Source organism: Hirundo rustica, chromosome 3 (genome assembly GCF_015227805.2).
Source record: "Hirundo rustica isolate bHirRus1 chromosome 3, bHirRus1.pri.v3, whole genome shotgun sequence".
Taxonomy (NCBI): Eukaryota; Metazoa; Chordata; class Aves; order Passeriformes; family Hirundinidae; genus Hirundo; species Hirundo rustica.
Window position 1 is genome coordinate 115,634,893 of NC_053452.1, and position 19,757 is coordinate 115,654,649.

The 19,757-nt window shown below is 48.6% G+C and overlaps 1 protein-coding gene across 1 annotated transcript in view; it reads left to right on the forward strand.

Moving 5' to 3' along the window:
* The window catches only part of ELP3 (elongator acetyltransferase complex subunit 3), a 105,280-nt gene that overhangs the window by 31,810 nt on the left and 53,713 nt on the right, over positions 1 to 19,757 (forward strand). The gene's annotated exons all lie outside the window — the stretch shown is intronic.

The window sequence follows — 19,757 nt, forward strand, 5'->3', positions numbered from 1 at the left end:
CAGCACGAGACCAAAACGAAAGGATTTTCCTTCAGTTTTGCTCTCGTGCTGTTTGAAAAATGCCTGTTTACTATTGTTTACTATTTCTTACTAATGTCTATCACTATTACTAAAAAGGTCATCTTTACTCTGACCTAATCCTCACTAACTACTTTGTGCCACGTCAATGCAGCAATGGAGTGAGGGAAGGAGAAGGAGGAGAAGAAGGAGACAACGCCTCAGATTCTCCATCTTGTCCCCATCCACCTCAACGCTAGGAACCCAAAACCACTATTTTCTCACCCCGTGATAAGCTAAACTACTATTTTTTCACATTCTTGTGGCCTGTAAACCTTCTCTCAGTGCAGGAAGTTTTTCCCATGGACTGAAATCAAAGCCAGTGTCTCTCTGAGCTCTGGGCTGGGGTCCCAGACCCCCCCGCCCAGGTCTCTGACCCACCAGGGCAACCAAAGGAATGCCCTGGACTCCAACAGTTGCCCTGGGTGCTGCTCATTTCCTGCTGTATTTTCCAACTTTTAACTGCTGGAGCCGATGTTATTTGGAAGCTCTCTAAGCAGAAAAGTCATTTCATCAGATCCTAATCTCGTGGCGGGGGAGCTTTTCCATTTTCTCTCCTTCCTCTGCCGTGGAATGGGATTGCTTATCCCGTTATCTGCTCTATGACTGTTCCTCCTGCGCGTGAAACGTTCCGCCTCGGAATGAAAACGCGTCAGGAACCCAAACCCGCGCTTTCTTGGCCGCGTGATTTTTTTTGGCTTTTCCGAGGGGGACGCTGGAACCGAACCCCTCTCCCTCCCCAAGGGATTCCGAGGTGTCCGCGGAGCCGCCCCAAAATCAGCGGTGCTGGTGAAATCCGCGTTTTAACCGGCGCCGGTGCGAACGGCCTTCCAGCGGTCGTGACATTGTCAGAGCTGAATAATGAATCTCGCTGCTTTTTTCCCCCGCACGTTTGCAGCGAATTACTGCTGAACACCTGCCAGAGGGAATACTCCGCTCGTTTCTGCTGCTCCGCCGCTGCGCCTGTGTAATTTGGCAGAGCGCAACAACTTCTGCAGTGACCCGCGCTAAAACGTTAATGGTGGGATGGGATCCGAGTGGCCAGCTGGAAAACTCAGCTTTTTTCCCAGGGCTTGGCCACCTGTGTGAGTTTGAACCTGGCCCTGGTGATGATACGGTTTTAATTCCACTTATGCCGGTGACCCAGAGAGAGCAGCGTGGGGATGCTGTGCACGGATAAGATTTTTGGTTTAATTCCCTCGTCGCTCGCACCATCCTTGGGTTAATCTCGTCCTTTGCACCGTCCTGTTGCGTTCTGACTTTCCCAAGCGGGCACAAACTCAGATATCACCGGTTTCCCTGAGCTGCGGAAGGATGGGAGCCATCCAAACCCATGGTCCTGTGCCCCGCGGCGCTGACGGGGGACCCGCGCTCCCCTTTTTTTCCGCCCCCCCCCTCACTTTCGGCAGAGATGGCTTTGCAGCCCGGATGAAAATGAGCTGGTGAAATAGGGAGATGCGGTTTATGGTTCCCTCAGCTGCGCTCTTGCTCGCCTCATTGGCGCTGTAAACCCAGAGCCGCCGCCTTTTCAGCGGCGCTAAATTAATTTGAAAGAAAACTCATTTTCTGGTGACATGGTGGGCGCAATCGGCGCGGAACGGGGGGAAAAAAAAAGAAAAAAAAAAAAGAAAAAAAAAAAAAAAAGGCAGCTTAATTTTCATACTTCTCCAGGAGGGTGTCGAGCAGGGGTTTGGGGAGCGCTGTGCCAGGCAGAGCAGGGGCTGTTTGCTTTGAAATACGCGTGGCGGCAACGGGTGCCCCGGGAGCCGGCGCTTCCCATGGCTCAGAAGTTCGGGAAGCTGGATGCTCAAAAGCTGGGAATGCAGAGCTGAGGGCGGCTGTTTGTGCAGCCTGGATTTGCTCACCCTCTGGCAGGGCCTTGGGTTGTGCCACGACCTCGTTTTTTTAACTCTTCTCGGCGCCACCTTTGCCCGCCTCGTCTCCGGAGACGGTTTGCGCGCCGCTCTGAAAACTCAGGAATTAGCGGGAATCTCTTCCTTGGGTAAAATTAACCTCCCCTTTTTTTTTCCTCTGGCGGCTCTGGGGTGAGCTGTGGGTTCAGCTGGCGGGCTCAGAGCTCAGCTCAGCTGTTCCTGCGTGCCTGATGAGCCCTGACAGGGGTGAAATCAGCGGGGAGGGATCCAGCTCCCGCTGTGACAGCCACGAGCCGTGAGAGGATCCCACCCCAAGAGCCTCGGCTCCCTCCCGGGTGGGACAGGAGGAGTTTCCACCTCCACCTCCCGTTTCTGGCTCCTTGAGCTCCTGCCAATCCGCGCTTTATGGGAGATACTCCTGTGTCTTCCGGCGTTTGGTTCCGTTCTCTCTTTCAGATCGTGGAATCATGGAGTAATTACGTTTAGAAAGGACCTTTAAGGTCATCGAGGTCCGGCCACCAACCAGCAGCACTAAACCGCGTCCCCGAGCTCCACATCCGTGTTTCTGAGCACTTCCAGGCATGGTGACTCCACCACTGCCCCGGGCAGCTTGTTCCAACCCTTCTAGGGATGAAATTATCCCTAATACCCGACCTAAACCGCCCCTGGCACAACTCGAGCCCGTTCCCTCTCATCCTGTCCCTTGTTCCTCGGCAGGAGAAGCCCAACACCCTCGATCTCCGCTTTTCCCCACCTCTGGGAAGGCACAGGGTGGCTGCTCACCTTTGGCTGTCTCCTCCCCGTGCACTGCTGATTAAAATCCAGGCTGTGCCGTTGGAGGGGGGTTTTAGCCAATATTTCACCTCAGCCCCTCCCGGGAAGTTGCTCCTTGGGACAGCGCATCGTCCCTGGAGCTGTGAGGGATGGCTGCGCCCGAGGATGATGCGGTTTCGAGCGACTGCAGCAGCTAAATGCTGAAATCATTTTCCAAACAATGACTCAACGCCCATTAAAAGTTGAGCGAAGGCATAAAATCGGCTTGGCCGGGGTTTTAAGGCTCTCGTTCCAACCCCGTGCCGTGGAGGAGGAGCCGTGGGCACCTTGGAGGAGCTACAGGAGGGAGCGCAGGGAGCTGGGGCGGAGGCACCAGGAGTTCCTGGAGCTGCTGCAGCAAACCCAGGAGCGGTTTTTTTGTGAGGAAAACGAGGATTTTCACATTTTCCACTTTTCTGAGCGCGATCCTATCGCAGCTTTATAGGTGAGGGACTTGCTTTGGCAAGAGACCAAGATGAGCTGAACCGCGGCTCTCCGCTGGCACTTCTGGCTGATGGCTGCTTTTTATTAGCTCTCTTTATGATTTTATGGATGCAATTCCTTCGTTTCCTCAAAGCAGCAATCGAGCTGTTTTCCTTCCTCCAGCTAAATGTCTTCCCTGGCGGAGTCAGATGGGGACGAGCTCAATCTCGTTTGAGAGGTGGATAAAGAAACTAAAAATCCAAGGGCTGGCCTGGGCACTTTATTCCTGCAGCAGCACCTGTAGGGCGTTGAGTTTGCGGTGTTTTTCCTCAGGAACAGCCCAGAAGTGGTTGTTCCTAAGGATGTGCGGCTTTCCTCGGGCCGCAGTGAGCTGAAATGGGAGCTGGGTTTGTTGAGAGCCCGTGTCACTCTCACCCAGCGCCGTCTCTCCCGTCAAGCGCAGCAAGAAAAAAAACTCGAATTTCAGGGCGGATTTAATAAAAAGAGGCTGTCGTGTCGTTTCTTCTGTAATTTTAGATGTAAGGAATTTTTTTTTTTCTTTCTTTCTTTTCTTTTTTTTTATGCTTCCTGCATCCTTTGTTAGCCCACGCCTGCATCTCGGTATTGACTCTTCCCTGGGAAACTTGTCTTTATAATTATGACCTAATGGTTGATCGTATCGATTCGGCAACAGGCGGCGGAATGGTTTTTCTTTCAAGTCGCTCCTGAAGTAATTGCACGGCAAAGATGAGAAAAATCAAGGACCAATCTTGGGCATCTCCTCATGGAAGTTTTCCACTGGGCTTTTTTCAGGTTTTGGGGGGTTTTTTTGTGGCCGTGCAGGCTGAGAGAGCTCTGGGGTCAGTGTGGTGAAGAGCTGGCAAAGCCGAGAGCAGAACGAAACATTGACTAAACGCTGCCCAAACCTCCCGCTTTTCACTCCCTGGAAGGAGATGCTTAAAGCAAAGAGACACTCGGGAGTGTTTATCCTGGATTACTGCACAGAAATTACTCCTTGGATTGCTCTTCCCCCACAGCAGGGAGGCCCTGGCGCCGTTTCCCCACAGAAACCGTGGCTGCCTCATCCCTGAAAGTCTTCCAGGCCAGGTTGGACAGGACTTGGAGCAGCCTGGGCGAGTGGAAGGTGTCGCTGCCCGTGGCAGGATGATCTTTGAGGTCCCTTCCGACCCAAACCTCTCTGTGATTGTGCGATTCTGCGAAATCCCCAGATCGTTCCTGAGAAGCGCATTTGGTTCTTTCTCGAACACCAGGGCTCCAAAAGCATCTCCAATTTTCTCTCTTTGTGCTGGGCATCGCTTTGTTCCCAGCTTTTGCTTCTGCATCACGAGCCAAAAAAAATTTAAGAAAAAAGGGTTTGGAAGATCATCCTGGTTGGGGTTATTACCCCTCACAAATGAGATATTTTTTTTTCCCCAGTTCGCCGTGGGTTTGGTAGCCTGGTGGGGCTGGTCATTACTTTTAAAAAGAAATCGGTTCAGAAGTGCTTGGGACAGGGGTGGGTGCTGGACTTGGCAGCGCTGGATGCGCTTAAAGGGCTTTTCCAAGCTTCATAAATTCCCAGTTTTGTGATTATGGATCGGGGAGGAGCTGGAGGTTGGCTGGAGGAAATCTCCTCCTCGTCTGTAGCAGGCCTGGATCTTCACGAGGCTCTCAAACTTTGGTGCTCTGAACCTTTCCTTCCTTTCTTTCGTGGCTTTGTCCCATCCTTCAGGATGACTTTTGTGGCCTCTTTTCTCTGGATGTCATTGCCGAGTGCTGTCAGTGGGAATTAAAGGAGATGGGAAATCTGTGGGAGCATCCCGGGAGCAAGGACAGGAGCTTTGGGGCGTCTGACTGAAACTACCCCATGGTTTCATCCGTGATCTCTTTGTCCTGGCTGCAGGAAACCCAAGCTGGTGTGATCAGCTTTCCCATGATACGATTTGCCATATCTAAGATGAATTGTTTTGGTTTTTTTTAAGTGACATTCACATTTTAATCCGAGATCTAAACTCCCTGGCTCGCGGTGGAGCGCAGCGCCGGCCCTCCTCACCTGATAAATCGAATGTGGGACGTTTTACAAGCGCTTTGTGTGTTTTCCTCTTCCAGACACATTGCCAAACGCCTTTTGCTGATGTCTCGGGCCTCGGCTGTATTTATCAGGGCAAGATTTTGTTTTCTTCGGCTGCCAAAAGCCCAGAGCGCCTCCTTCCTCACGTAGATCGAGTACAGAGCGGTTCTTGTTTCCGCAGAGCTCGTTCCCGTCGCGTGGCAGATGAATTCCTGCCCTCTGGCTACCAGAAATGCTTTCAACAACGCATTCGGGTTGTCGCTTTCTCTGAAGCCTTTGACAAATCTCTGTAACTCTGCCTGGATTTCTAAAAAGCCTTCTCCGCGTTTTGCGGGGAATAAGAGTGGAGGTTTTGCGTGCAGAAATTACCGAAAGGTGTTAAGGGATGGATTAAATGATCAATTAACACGGCGGAGGGAGGTCATTAGGGGTGTCCCCGGGCTGCGACGGGTTGTTTTGACCTGTTGTGAAAGGGCAGGAGAAAAATCAGTTTAGATAGAAAGCACTGTTTGTAAGAGAGAATTTCTCCCGTTTTTACTACAGAACAACGATCTCCGAGTCGGCTGACGCCGCTCGGGAAAAAGATTTTAAAGTTTTGGTTGGTGACTGCGAGAAACAGAGCCCTGGTGCTTGGTATTAGTTAAGAAACCAGCTCAGTGTGAGGAATTACAGGGGTGGGAATAAAGAGGAAACTGGGAAATGGTGTCGTGGAGCCGCCTCGTTCACAGCATGAACCTTGCTCATTTCTTCCCTTTAGAAACCAGGGGGGAGGAAAACGATGTTGTGGAAGCAGGGAAAAGATATTTGAGAGAGATATAACAGAGATTTACGAGGTCCTGAGTGGCACAGAGAAGAGTAAAGAAGGATAAATGTTGATTTTTCTCTGGCGCACCGAGGTGAAATGGGAATTAAATCCGAAGGAATAATTTCCTTGTGCAGGCCGTGGTTGGGCTGAGAGCGACCAAACTCCTTGGGAAAAATATCCAGTGGGAACTGCCTGATCCCGAAGACGACACAACCACTGAAAACATCGGGGAGTCCAATCCCAGGCTCAGGTCTCCCTAAATTTCAGCGTCGGGAATCTGGGACCTCGTGTTGCTGCTTCTCTGCTGGGAGGAACGTGAAGCCGTAATTTCCAAACTGTAATTTGGCTCTGCTCGCTGGGAAAAGCATAAGGGAGGAGGAGATAAGCACTGTTTTGCCTAAATTAGCCTTGTTTCGTTGTTTTTTTTTTCCCCCCTCTAAACATTTATTTTTTAATGGGGGTGGTTAAAAAAAAAAAAAAGACGTCGCAACTCGGCTCCCGTTCCAGCCGCGCGTTTTCCTTGCTGGAAATATTTCACTCCAGCATATGTTAATTCATCCTGGTGCTTGCAGTTACAGCTGGCTGATAATTTGTTGCTGAAAAAAAAGAAAAAAAAAGAAAAAAAAAAAAAAGAAAGTTCTTTGAATTGCCGTTGCCGTGAACTTGATGGATGGGAGCTCAGAAAACACCGCAGGCTCGAAAAACCCAGCGGCGTGCGAAGGTCTTGTCAGGGTTTTTCTGTTCGATGTCCTTTTTTTTTTTCGTGTGTGTGCGTTTTGTTTTGCTTCCTGAGCTAAGACAGAGCTTTCAGGACCTGCTTGGATGTCTCTGAGAGCAGGCAGTGATTATGGCTTTTGGGATAATTACGCATTTATCGGGCCAGCGTGGCGGGAGCGGAGCGCGGCTCCGGCCCGCTTGTCAGGAGTGGCAGGATCCCTCCAGACCTTGCCCTGAGGTCCTTGATGGAAGCTGTGAGGGAAATAAAAATAAACCGAACCTCTCTTCCCTCTCTGGCAGCCTCCGTTCCTGCTCCTCGTTACAGCCAGGCGGTTAATTAGTCCATGCAAACAGTCCTGCTTGGATTAGGCCTGAAGTGTCTCTTAGCTCAGCCACTTGTGCTCGTGCTGGGCCGTTTTCTCAGAGGGATTTTGGGTGGCAGAGCCGTTCCTGGGGGTTAAAATGTGGTAAAAATACTGAGAAAGAGCAGAAAACGGGTGTGTTTTAGGGTTTTTAGCTCAGAATGGATTAGGCCTGAAGTGTCTCTTAACTGAGCCACTGCTGCTCGTGCTGTGCATTTTCTTCTTGGGATGGATTTTGGGTGGCAGAGCCCTTCCTTGGAGCTAAAATGTGGTAAAAATAATGATAAAGAGCAGAAAATGGGTGGGCTTTCGAGTTTTTATCTCTCCGTGGATTAGGCCTAAAGTGTCTCATAGCTGAGCCATTTCTGCTCCTGCTGTGCCGTTTTCCCAGATGGATTTTGGGTGGCAGAGCCGTTCCTGGGGGTTAAAATGTGGTAAAAATACTGAGAAAGAGCAGAAAACGGGTGTGTTTTAGGGTTTTTAGCTCAGAATGGATTAGGCCTGAAGTGTGTCTTAACTCAGCCACTTCTGCTGTGCCTTTTCTTTTTGGGAGGGTTTTTGGGTGGCAGAGTCATTCCTTGGGGGTTAAAATGTGGTAAAAATACTGAGGAAGAGGAGAAAAAGGGTATGTTTTTAAAATTTTTAGCTCAGAATGGATTAGACCAAAAGTGTCTCTTAACTCAGCCACTTGTGCTCGTGCTGTGCCGTTTTCTCAGAGGGATTTTGGGTGGCAGAGCCATTCCTAGGGGTTAAAATGTGGTAAAAATAATGATAAAGAGCAGAAAACGGGTGTGTTTTAGGGTTTTTAGCTCAGAATGGATTAGGCCTGAGGTGCCTCATAACTGAGCCACTTCTGCTCCTGCTGTGCATTTTCTTCTTGGGATGGATTTTGGGTGCCAGAGCCATTCCTTGGGGTTAAAATATGGTAAAAATAATGATAAAGAGCAGAAAATTGGTGGTTTTTCGAGTTTTTACCTCAGAATGGATTAGGCCTGAAGTGTCTCATAACTGAGCCACTTCTGCTTGTGCTGTGCCATTTTCCCAGAGGGATTTTGGTTGCCAGAGCCATTCCTTGGGGTTAAAACTTGGTAAAGACCTGAAAAAAGAGAGAAAATGGGTGGTTTTTTTAGAGTTTTTAACTCAGAATGGATCAGACACGAAGTGTCTCATAACTGAACCACTTCTGCTCATGCTGTGCCGTTTTCTCAGAGGGATTTTGGGTGGCAGAGCCATTCCTGGGGGTTAAAATGTGGTAAAAATAATGATAAAGAGCAGAAAATGGGTGTGGTTTAGGGTTTTTGCCTTCGAATGGATTAGGCCTGAAGTGTCTCACAACTGAGCCATTTCTGCTCCTGCTGTGCCTTTTCTTCTCGGAAGGGATTTCCGGTGTCAGAGCCATTACTCGGGTGTTAAAATGGGATAAAAACATTGAGCAAGAGAAAATAACTGGTGTGTTTCAGGGTTTTTACCTCAAAATGTAGTAGGCCTGAGGTGTCTCATAACTGAGCCACTTCTGCTCATGCTGTGCCTTTTCTTCTTGGGATGGATTTTGGGTGGCAGAGCCCTTCCTTGCGGTTAAAAATGTGGTAAAAAAACTGAGAAAGAGGAGAAAATGGGTGTTTTTTCAAGTTTTTACCTCAGAATGGATTAGGCCTGAAGTGCTTCATAACTGAGCCACTTCTGCTCCTGCTGTGCCGTTTTTTTCGGAGGGTTTTTGGCTGGTAGAGCCATTCCTTGGGATTAAACCATGGTAAAGACATGAAGGAAGGACATGGGTGTGTTTTAGTGTTTTTACCTCAGAATGGACTAGGCCTGAAGTGTCTCACAGCTGAGCCATTTCTGCTCACGCTGTGCCTTTTCTTTCTGGGAGGGATTTCGTGTGGCAGAGCCATTCCCTGCGGTTAAAAATGTGGTAAAAAAACTGAGAAAGAGGAGAAAATGGGTGTTTTTTCGAGGTTTTACCTCAGAATGGATTAGGCCTGAAGTGTCTCATAGCTGAGCCACTTCTGTTCATGCTGTGCCGTTTTTTTCGGAGGGTTTTTGGCTGGTGGAGCCATTCCTTGGGATTAAACCATGGTAAAGACATGGAGAAAGAAGGACATGGGTGTGTTTTAGTGTTTTTACCTCAGAATGGACTAGGCCTGAAGTGTCTCACAACTGAGCCATTTCTGCTCACGCTGTGCCTTTTCTTTCTGGGAGGGATTTCGGGTGGCAGAGCCATTCCTTGAGATTAAAATACGGCAAAAACTTTGGGAAAGAATAGAAAACTGGTGTTTTTTAGTGTTTTTAGCTCAGAATGGATTAGGCCTGAGGTGCCTCATTACTGAGCGCTTCTGCTTGTGCTGTGCCTTTTCTTCTTGGGAGGTTTTTTGGGTGGCAGAGCCATTCCTTGCGGTTAAAAATGTGGTAAAAAACTGAGAAAGAGGAGAAAATGGGTGTTTTTTCGAGTTTTTACCTCAGAATGGATTAGGCCTGAAGTGCTTCATAACTGAGCCACTTCTGTTCATGCTGTGCCATTTTTTTTGGAGGGTTTTTGGCTGGTAGAGCCATTCCTTAGGGTTAAACCATAGTAAAAACATGAAGAAAGAAGGACATGGGTGTGTTTTAGTGTTTTTACCTCAGAATGGACTAGGCCTGAAGTGTCTCATAACTGAGCCATTTCTGCTCACACTGCGCCTTTTCTTTCTGGGAGGGATTTCGGGTGTCAGAGCCATTACTCGGGTGTTAAAATGGGATAAAAACATTGAGCAAGAGAAAATAACTGGTGTGTTTTAGGGTTTTTACCTCAGAATGGAGTAGGCCTGAGGTGTCTCATAACTGAGACACTTGTGCTTGTGCTGTGCCTTTTCTTCTTGGGATGGATTTTGGGTGGCAGAGCCATTCCTTGGGGTTAAAATGTGGTAAAGACATGAAAAAAGAGAGAAAATGAGTGTGTTTTAGGGTTTTAACTCCTGATGGATTAGGCCTGAAGTGTCTCATAACTGAGCCACTCGTGCTTGTGCTGTGCCTTTTGTTCTTGGGAGGGTTTTTGGGTGGCAGAGCCATTCCTTGCGGTTAAAAATGTGGTAAAAATACTGAGAAAGAGCAGAAAATGGGTGTTTTTTTGAGTTTTTACCTCAGAATGGATTAGGCCTGAAGTGTCTCATAGCTGAGCCACTTCTGTTCATGCTGTGCCGTTTTTTTCAGAGGGTTTTTGGCTGGTAGAGCCATTCCTTGGGATTAAACCATGGTAAAAACATGAAGAAGGAAGGACATGGGTGTGTTTTAGTGTTTTTACCTCAGAATGGACTAGGCCTGAAGTGTCTCATAACTGAGCCATTTCTGCTCACACTGTGCTTTTTCTTTCTGGGAGGGATTTTGGGTGTCAGAGCCATTCCTTGAGATTAAAATACGGCAAAAACTTTGGGAAAGAATAGAAAACTGGTGTTTTTTAGTGTTTTTACCTCAGAATGGATTAGGCCTGAGGTGCCTCATTACTGAGCGCTTCTGCTTGTGCTGTGCCTTTTCTTCTTGGGAGGTTTTTTGGGTGGCAGAGCCATTCCTTGGGGTTAAAATGTGGTAAAAACTTTGGGAAAGAATAGAAAACTGGTGTTTTTTCGAGTTTTTACCTCAGAATGGATTAGGCCTGAAGTGCCTGATAACTGAGCCTCTTTTGCTCCTGCTGTGCCATTTTTTCAGTGGAATCTCGGGTGGCAGAGCCATTCCTTGGGGTTAAAACTTCGTAAAGACATGAAAAAAGAGAGAAAATGGGTGTGTTTTAGGTCTTTAACTCAGAATGGATCAGACCCAAAGTGTCTCATAACTGAGCCACTTCTGCTCATGCTGTGCCTTTTCTTTCTAGGAGGGTTTTTGGCTGGCAGAGCCATTCCTTGGGGTTAAAACATGGTAAAAACATTAAGAAAGACGGACATGGGTGTGCTTTAGTGTTTTTACCTCAGAATGGTTTAGACCTGAAGTGTCTCATAACTGAGCCACTTGTGCTTGTGCTGTGCCTTTTGTTCTTGGGAGGGTTTTTGGGTGGCAGAGCCATTCCTTGGGGTTAAAATGAGGTAAAAATACTGAGAAAGAGCAGAAAATGGGTGTTTTTTCGAGTTTTTACCTCAGAATGGACTAGGCCTGAAGTGTCTCATAACTGAGCCATTTCTGCTCACACTGTGCCTTTTCTTTCTGGGAGGGATTTTGGGTGTCAGAGCCATTCCTTGAGATTAAAATACGGCAAAAACTTTGGGAAGGAATAGAAAACTGGTGTCTTCTAGTGTTTTTACCTCAGAATGGATTAGGCCTGAGGTGCCTCATTACTGAGCGCTTCTGCTTGTGCTGTGCCTTTTCTTCTTGGGAGGTTTTTTGGGTGGCAGAGCCATTCCTTGGGGTTAAAACTTCGTAAAGACATGAAAAAAGAGAGAGAATGAGTGTGTTTTAGGGCTTTAAGTCAGGATGGATCAGACCCAAAGTGTCTCATAACTGAGCCACTTCTGCCCATGCTGTGCCTTTTCTTTCTAGGAGGGTTTTTGGCTGGTAGAGCCATTCCTTGGGGTTAAAACATGGTAAAGACGGACATGGGTGTGCTTTAGTGTTTTTACCTCAGAATGGTTTAGACCTGAAGTGTCTCATAACTGAGCCTCTTGTGCTTGTGCTGTGCCTTTTGTTCTTGGGAGGGTTTTTGGGTGGCAGAGCCATTCCTTGGGGTTAAAAATGTGGTAAAAAAACTGAGAAAGAGGAGAAAATGGGTGTTTTTTCAAGTTTTTACCTCAGAATGGATTAGGCCTGAAGTGCCTCATAACTGAGCCACTTCTGCTCCTGCTGTGCCTTTTTTTCGGAGGGTTTTTGGCTGGTTGAGCCATTCCTTGGGATTAAACCATGGTAAAAACATGAAGAAAGAAGGACATGGGTGTGTTTTAGTGTTTTTACCTCAGAATGGACTAGGCCTGAAGTGTCTCACAACTGAGCCATTTCTGCTCACACTGCGCCTTTTCTTTCTGGGAGGGATTTCGGGTGTCAGAGCCATTACTCAGGTGTTAAAATGGGATCAAAACATTGAGCAAGAGAAAATAACTGGTGTGTTTTAGGGTTTTTACCTCAGAATGGACTAGGCCTGAAGTGTCTCACAACTGAGCCATTTCTGCTCACACTGCGCCTTTTCTTTCTGGGAGGGATTTCGGGTGTCAGAGCCATTACTCGGGTGTTAAAATGGGATAAAAACATTGAGCAAGAGGAAATAACTGGTGTGTTTTAGGGTTTTTAGCTCAGAATGGATTAGGCCTGAGGTGTCTCATAACTGAGCCACTTCTGCTGTGCCTTTCCCAGAGGATCTTTGGGTGGCAGAGCCATTCCTTGGGGTTAAAAATGTGGTAAAAATACTGAGAAAGAGCAGAAAATGGGTGTGTTTTAGAATGTTTACCTCAGAATGGATTAAGCCTGAAGTGCCTGATAACTGAGCCACTTGTGCTTGTGCTGTGCCTTTTCTTCCTGGGATGGATTTTGGGTGGCAGAGCCGTTCCTGGGGGTGAAAATGTGGTAAAAATACTGAGAAAGAGCACAGAGTGGGTGTGTTTTAGAGTTTTTGGCTCAGAATGGATTAGGCCTGAGGTGCCTCATAACTGAGCCACTTCTGCTTGTGCTGTGTCTTTTCTTCTTGGGAGGGTTTTTGGGTGGCAGAGCCATTCCTTGGGGTTAAAATGTATTAAAAATACTGAGAAAGAGGAGAAAAGGGATTTGTTTTAGGGTTTTTACCTCATAATGGTTTAGGCCTGAAGTGCCTCATAACTGAGCCTCTTGTGCTCCTGCTCTGCCATTTTTTCAGTGGAATTTTGGGTGGCAAAGCCATTCCTTGAGGTTTAAAATGTGGTAAAAATACTGAGGAAGAGGAGAAAATGGGTGTGTTTTAGAGTTTTTACCTCAGAAAGGATCCCGTTGTGGCTTTTGAACCTAATGACACAGCAGGAGGCAGCAGAATTATCTGTTGTGGCATCTCATGGAGAAAAAAAGTTGTTCTCCCTCCTCTTTCAGCAGGCATAGATACTGTTACCTTATCAAAATTGGAATGAGTGTTCTAGCCAATAAATGGGCGAATTTTTAGTAACTTTTTTTCAGGATTTGAAAGCTTGAACCTCGGGAAGCTGATGCTGCTAAGAAACGGAACTGCTCTGTCATAGTCCTGGTGCTGGTGATAAAGAAAGCGCTGAAACGTTGTAATAAAAATGTTGTAATAAAAAGGGAGCAGCATAAAGTCAAAAAATTGGCGGTTGAGCTTTCCGAAACGCCTGCTCTGGGCAATCGTCAAACCTGCGGCTTTTGAAACGCGTCAGCCGAGCCAGACGCCGCCTGCTTTGTCAGAACATTCCCGGTTCTGGGTTTATTCGCGGGGAATGGCGGATGCTGAGTGAATTCTTGCTGGCTCTGTGTCACAGACCGCCCTGTGACAAAGCAGAGCTGCTGAAGATGAAGGTCCAGGAGGTGATTTAAGTAACGGCCGAGGATGTGCGACGTGAGATCCTCGTGGGTTATGGGGGCAGGTTCCTCTTCAGAAACCCGTGGGGTCGTTTTTGGACTTAATTCTGCAATTGCAGAAGTCACTGAGCAGCGTGTGACACCCAGGCCTGTGCTGCTGCCGGCCCGGGGCACCAGAAGGGGTTCATTTAGGACGTGTTAAATCTCTTTGAGGTGCTGGATGTTCCCAATCCTTGCTCTTCCCCAAGTTCAGACCAGGAACTTTTCCTGGCCCAGGACTCCCTCGGTCACTGATTAAAATTCTTGATTTTTCTCACCCAACCCTCCAGACGTTCCAATCTTTCCACAAGACTCTGAAAGGTCTTTTCCAAGGACACTTCTGTCCTCCCAGAAGGACATGGAGGGGCTGAAGCGTGTCCAGGGAAGTGTTTGGAGCAGCTGAGGGAGCTGGGAAAGGGGCTCAGCCTGGAGAAGAGGAGGCTCCAGAGGGAATTTTCCTCTCTGGAATTCCCTGACAGGAGGGGGCAGCCAGGTGGGATCGGGATTTCTCCCAGGGAACAGGGACAGGACGAGAGGAAACGGCCTCAGGCTGCACCAGGGCCAGGTTCAGGTTGGATATTGGGAGCAATTCCTGCCTGGAAGCGCTGTCCATCCCTGACACAGCTGCCCAGGGCAGGGGTGGAGTCCCCATCCCCGGAGCGATTTAAAATCCCTGCGGATGTGGCACTGGGGGACACGGATCAGTGCTGGGGGACGGCCGGACTCCGTGATCCCGGGGCTCTTTTCAATCTGAAATAATTCTGTGATTCCAAGTTGGCAGGCGTTTGCTGGTTTGTTTCCGTCGGGAGTTTTTCCGGGACAGGCCGAGGGTGGATGAGCCAGCGGCGCCTTCCCCTGCCTGGCTGCGACCGCTCGCCGTGCTGGGTTTGGGTTTGGAGCAGCGCTTTTTTACGGGAGTCGCAATCCAATCCGTCACCAGCAGCAGCAATACGAACGTTCGCGTAATTTATTCCATCTCCGCCTTCGGGGATCACAAAATTATGGAGTGGTTTGGGCGGGAAGGGACCTTACAGCCCCTGCCATGGGCAGGGACAGCTCCCACTGGAGCAGGTGGAAACCCAGCCTGGCCTTGGCCACTTCCAGGGATGGAGCAGGGCTGGAATGTCCTGCAGGCAGTTTTTTTGGGATGGATGAGTTGGTTTATGTAATAAATACGATAGACCAAATTGTATAAATCGAAATTTTAGAATTTTATTGAGAGACAGAGTGACAGTCTCTGAAAGCCACAATTAAAAGGGACAGCGTCGAGCCCGGGATCGGCGCTGGGTGAACGCGGTAACACACTCGGTCAGTGTGTCACCCCCCAAGTTCACATTTCTGGCTTGGAGCCGTCTCTTTTTATACACGGGATCGCTGAGAGAAACTCGGGACTCCGAGGTTCCCTCTTCCGAGGCAGCCTCATTAGATATTCATGTTCGGGTTCTGGTGTTTTGAATGGATTCACCCAGGAAGACAGTGTCCTTGATGGTTGTGTCCAGGTGCTGTGCAGAGATGTTAATGTCGGGAGGAGACGGATGAGATATCGATCTGATGTGATCATTTGGTTCTCCGGGTTCTCCATCTCCCTTTTCCGTTGTCTTTGTTTTCCTTTTAACGATTCCCGGCAGAGGTGTCCTCGTGTCCCTTTCCTGTAATTCTTAGCATAGTTTCTTGTGTCCCTCCTGTGTAATTTCTGGCAAAAGAAATTCCTTGTACCCCTCTCTGTGCAGCTTTCGTCTCAGTCAACCCTTAGTATACTTGATTAGAAATAAAACTTATATTTATAGGGGGTGAATTACATCTTATATCTTTTAACACGAATTAACTTTAGGACATTTATCACATTTAGATCCTTCTTTCCTAAACGTTTCCTGGCGATCGCTTCTCTTCGCCCTTTGAGCCTCTTCTTCCTGCAGCTTCTGCTGCTTCCTGCACCTCTTATGTCTTTTAACACGAATTAACTTTAGGACATTTATCACATTTAGATCCTTCTTTCCTCAACGTTTCCTGGCAATCGCTTCTCTTCGCCCTTTGAGCCTCTTCTTCCTGCAGCTTCTGCTGCTTCCTGCACCTCTTCCTGCTCTTTTTTTTTTTAGGGGGGGGAGCTTTTTTCTGTTCTCTGCTTCTCCAAAACGAGTAAACCAAAGGGGAGGTTTCAAGGTGTGATCCTCTCCGTGCGAGCCCACCTCCTTTGCTGCCGGAGTTCTCTGCGCGCCGCCTGGCTCCCGGCCATCCCCGGATTTTGGGATTTTGGGAAGCTGCCTGGCTGTGAATAATTGAGTCTTTGATCTTCAGGTCTCTCAGCTGACGAGGCTTTTGTCTGGAGAGCAGAGTTGAACGGAGAGGCTTTGTCAGCGGAGCTGCTCCCTGCCAGATCCGCGCCGTTTTCCCTCCGAGGCAGGGAGCGTTCCAGACCCCGTGTCTGGTGGAGGAGTAGCTGCCTGTTAGATCCAAAAAAAAAATTCAAAAATGAGTTTATTTAAGAGGCAGGTTCTGATCTGAGGGTCTGTTTCGCGGCAGCAGCGTTCCCCGCAAATCCGCTCGGGAGATTAAAATTAATTGTCTCGCCTTTATTTCTGTAATCACCGACTCTGCTTTTGTGGCTTCTGAGGATCTTCGTTAGCAGCCGCCTCGTTTGCGTAATGAACCTCGGTGGTCACCCATTATTGAAATCGCCCCTCTCTCATCTCGTGCCGTTCCCTTGTCTTCATTCCCGATTATTCCCCGGGATGGTGCCGGGGGATCCTCGGCGGCGCCGCGGTCAGGAATGCCAAACAGTTCTGGGTTCCAGGGAAGGAGGAGGAATATTCCGAGAGAAGGGAAAAATTCCTGTGGAGCCAGGCTGGGAGAGCTGGGAATGTTCAGATGGAGAAGGGGCCAGGGAATCCTCGGAGCCGCTTCCCGAGCCTTGAGGGGCTCCAGGAGAGCTGGGATTTGGGAAAGGGCTGGAGGGATGGGACACAGGGAATGGATTCCCACTGGGAGAGTGGAGCTTGGGCTGGGATCTTGGAAAGGAATTCCTGGCTGGGAGAGTGGGGAGGGGCTGGGCTGGAATTCCCAGAGAATCCCTGGGAGCATCTGAGGAAAGGCTGGAGCACCCTGGGATGGTGGGAGGTGTCGGGGTTGGAATGGGATGGGATTGAAGGTCCCTTCCCACCCAAACCAGTCTGGAATTCCACGATTCCACGGGATGGGAAGCCACCAGAGAAGAGGGAACCCCTGGGTGCAGGAATTGCTCTCCCAGGGGGAATCCTGAAGTTTGGGATAGCGGAAAAATTCCATGCCTGTGGAAGGGGTTGGAACAGGAGGAGCTTTAAGGCCCCTGAAGGAGGGGAGGGAAGAATTCCCACCCCAAATCCTTCCCTCCCTGACCTTTGCCCAGCACAGGGATGAAACACCGGAGGGAAAAGCAGGATTTGCACGGGGAAAAGCTCCTCTCCAAATTTCGGGAAAATCCCTATGTAGCTGGGAAAAGGGATCTCAGGAAGGAATTCCTGGCCGGGCTGGAATTCCCAGAGAATCCCTGGATCAACCTGGGAGTGCCCAGGGAGAGGTTGGAGCACTCTGGGATCCTGGGAGGTGTCAGGGTTGGAACGGGATGGGATTGAAGGTCCATGAATCCCAACCATTCCGGAATTCCACGATTCCATGGTCGTGGGTGGAGCTCTCAGCTCGGCTCCATCGAATCTCTCCGGGTTTTCTCCGTCCAAGCACTGAATTTCCATCAGCATTTCTTCATCAATTCTTCACCTTTCGGGTGTGGGTATCCTGAGGTCCCCTCCCTTCGGAGCTTTCCGTGTCCCCAGATTTTCCTGCTTGGAAAGAGGCAATTCCCTCTTCCTGCAACCACGGGATCCCTGCCGGATCTGTTTTTAAAAATGTTCTTTTTAAATCCACCGTGTCCGTTGCCACCATCAATCCCCCGGATCCCCTTCCTGAGCTCACAGGGACGGGCAGGAACGTGGAGCATCCCCAAAATTCTGGAGATTTGACCCAGAGCCTGACACCAAAAAAAAAAAAAAAAAGAGCCCAGGACAAGGCTTCGCCCATTCCACGGATTTCCAAAGCGGGAAATGATTGTCGTTGACCCCGCTGGTTTCTAATGGGATTCTGCTGTTTGTGCCCCCGGGCTTGTGTTTAAAATTGCGTTCAAACCCTCATTTCTCAGCGCTGGCAGCATCCATCCATCCATCCCGGAGCTGGGAGATCAGGGACAAATCCACCTTCCGTGCTGAGCTGTGGCAGCGTGGGGGGAAAAAAACAAACCAGGGACGGGGCAGGATTCTATTCCGAGCAGCACCGAAATCTCTGGGAAAAAAAAAGAAAAAAAAAAATAGAAAATAATCCGTATTTCGGGTTGAAGTCACAGAATCATGAGCTTTCTGTATGATTCAGCCGCCAAATTACCCCTGACTGCATAAATAGTGGGAAATTGAATGGGAACAGGGAAATCATGTCCCAGCTGGACGCGGTTACGGCGCGGCCGCGGGGCCGGACGGCTTTTTTTGGTGGCGAAAAGCTGGAGGAGAGCGGAGAACAGGGGTGGGGATGATGCAAGAATTCCAACCCGACAGCGTTCGGGATATGGGGTCGGGACGAGGTTTTAAGGGCCCTTCCAACCCAAACCTTCCCGGGATTTTTGGGAATAATTGACGGACAGGAGAGAGAACTCCTTGGATCTGACTCCCTGATCCCTCCAACATGAAATTTAGGAGGTTCCTGGAGGGAATTTTGCTGGATTCTTGGCTCATCCGGAGAGCTGGAGAGGGACGAGTGGGAGGAACGGCTTCCCACTGGGAAAGGGGAATTTGGGATATTCCTCCCTGCCAGGGTGGGGAGGCCCTGGGATGGAATTCTCAGGGAATTTCCTCATCCCTGGAAGTGTCCAAGGCCGGGTTGGTGCCAGCTGGGATGGTGGAAGGTGTCTGAAATGACCTTCAAGGTCCCTTCCGACCCAAGCCGTTCGGGAATTTTTGGGATTCGAAAGCTTTTCCCGTTGGTGAAGGTGTCATTCCTAAGCGCACATCAATTTTCCTGTAATTTTGGGGTTTTTTTTTTCCTCCTGCTTGGATCCAACCGTGCTTTAAACAAAAGGATCCTCACAATTTGGTTAAAAAACAAAAACCCTTAAATCCCTGCCTGTCCTGATGTAAATCCACATTTAGGATTTGAGGATTTGCCCCTCGTCCAGTGTTCCCTGCCCTTCCGAGCTCCCCGGGCTCCGTTTTACAGCTCACCCCTGGGCGCCGGCAAATGTGGAAATGGAGTATAAAACAGCGTCAGGTCGATAATTTCTTTTTTTTTTCTTTTTGAATAAAATATCGAATGTAATTTAGCGTTTCAATGCAGCTTTGTGCTGGGTGATAATACCCAGCTCAGCTTTTACGGGCGATTATTCCCGCCAGGAAACGGCCGGTGATGTAAATCCTCCGGAGCTTTTCATTCCTGTCCACTCCTGATATTTCTCGCGTTTGGCTTCCGAAGCGATGAAATCCCTGCCTTCGGTGGCGGCTTTTGAATGAGACAGACTTTTCCTTTTTTGCATTTTGCAAACGGGTTGAATCTCTCGAACCTTTCGGGTTCGCGAGCGGAGAAAAGACGCCAAAAAAAAAATTTTTTTTAAAATAAAAAAAAAATCAATTTTCTCTCCCTTTCTTCCGCGAACGACGGTGGTTTAATTATTTTTATCTCCCCTCCGTTCCCACCTCGATTTTAGGCGTCAATAGGAGCGGGTTCCCTTTGTCCCAAGTTATCCGAAGATTTTTTTTTTTTGCTGTTAATTTAATTTTTGCAAATCACGTCCTCCGAAGTGGGTGTTTGGGAGTCTGCTGCTAATGAATCACACTTTTGGCTGCGTTCTCCCTGACGTGATAAACAATTGGTGCCGTTGGGCTGTCAGATTAGTGAGCCACAAACTTGGAAATGTTTTCTCGTAGTTTTTTAATTGTGGGGGTTTTTTGGGGGGTTTTTTTGTGATTTTATTTTTTAATAAATGCTTCTTTTGACAGCCCGTCCCCAAAATATCTCGGTCTTTATATAGATTTGGACAGTTTGAAGTGAGTTCATATTTTTTTAATGAGTCTGAGGAAATTTTTTTCGGTGTTCTGTTTGGGTTTTTTTAAAATATTTTGATCGGGGGTTCTTTTTTT